The following is a 1821-nucleotide window of genomic DNA, read 5'->3' on the forward strand; positions in this document are numbered from 1 at the left end:
TTAGTGTATAGGAATGCAAGAGATTTCTGTGCATTAATTTTGTATCCTTCTACTTTACCAAATTCATTGATTAGCTCTAGTAGTTTTCTGATAGCATCTTTAGGATTCTCTATGTATAGTATCATGTTATCTGCAAACAGTGACAGTTTTACTTCTTCTTTCCAATTTGGATTCCTTTTATTTCTTTTTCTTCTCTGATTGCTGTGGCTAAAACATAAAAAACTATGTTGAATAATAGTGGTGTGAGTGGGCAACTATGTCTTGTTCCTGATCTTAGTGGAAATGGTTTCAGTTTTTCACCATTGAGGACGATGTTGGCTGTGGGTTTGTCATATATGGCCTTTATTATGTTGAGGAAAGTTCCCTCTATGCCTACTTTCTGAAGGGTTATTATCATAAATGGTGTTGAATTTTGTCGAAAGCTTTCTCTGTATCTCTTGAGATGATCATGTGGTTTTTCTCCTTCAATTTTTTAATATGGTGTATCACATTGATTGATTTGGGTATATTGAAGAATCCTTGCATTCCTGGGATAAACCCCACTTGATCCTTGTGTATGAACCTTTTAATGTGCTGTTGTATTCTATTTGCTAGTATTCTGTTCAGGATGTTTGCATCTATGTTCATCAGTGATATTGGCCTGTAGTTTTCTTTCCTTGTGACACCTTTGTCTGGTTTTGGTATCAGGGTGATGGTGGCCTCGTAGGATGAGTTTGAGAGTGTTCCTCCCTCTGGTATATTTTGGAATAGTTTGAGAAGGATAGGTGTTAGCTCTATTTCTAATTCTATTGATTTGAGTCTTCTCCCTTTTTTTCTTGATGAGTTGGCCTAATGGTTTTTCAATTTTGTTTATCTTCTCAAAGAACAAGGTGTTAGTTTTATTCATCTTTGCTACTACCATTTCCGTCATTTCTTTTTCCTTTATTTCTGATCTGGTTTTTATGATTTCTTTCCTTCTGCTAACTTTGGGGTTTTTTGTTCTTCTTTCTCTAATTGCTTTAGGTGTTTATTTGAGATGTTTCTTGTTTCTTGGTTATTAAGTAGTGTATTGTTTAGCCTCCATGTGTTTGTATTTTTTACAGATTTTTTCCTGTAAAAGATATCTAGTCTCATAGCTTTGTGGTCAGAAAAGATACTAGATACGATATCAATTTTCTTAAACTTACCAAGGCCTGATTTGTGATCCAAGATATGATCTATACTGGAGAATGTTCCATGAGCACTTGAGAAGAATGTGTATGCTGTTGTTTTTGGATGGAATGTCCTATAAATATCACTTAAGTCCAGCTTGTTTAATGTATCATTTAAAGCTTGTGTTTCCTTATTTATTTTCATTTTGGGTGATCTGTCCATTGCTGAAAGTGGGGTGTTAAAGTCCCCTACTATGATTGTGTTACTGTCAATTTCCCCTTTTATGGCTGTTAGTATTTGCCTTATGTATTGATGTGCTCTTATGTTGGGTACATAAATATTTACAATTGTTATAACTTCTTCTTGGATTGATCCCTTGATCATTATGTAGTGTGCTTCTTTATCTCTCATAATAGTCTTTGTTTTAACGTCTATTTTGTCTGATATGAGAATTGCTACTCAGGCTTTCTGTTGATTTCCATTGGCATGGAATATCTTTTTCCATCCCCTCACTTTCAATCTGTATGTGTCCCTAGGTCTGAGGTGGGTCTCTTGTAGACACCATATATACGGGTTTTGCTTTTGTATCCATTCAGCCAGTCTATGTCTTTTGATTAGAGCATTTAATCCATTTACATTTAAGGTAATTATCGATATGTATGTTCCTATTATCATTTTCTTAATTGTTTG

Source organism: Physeter macrocephalus, chromosome 1 (assembly GCF_002837175.3).
Source record: "Physeter macrocephalus isolate SW-GA chromosome 1, ASM283717v5, whole genome shotgun sequence".
Lineage (NCBI taxonomy): Eukaryota > Metazoa > Chordata > Mammalia > Artiodactyla > Physeteridae > Physeter > Physeter macrocephalus.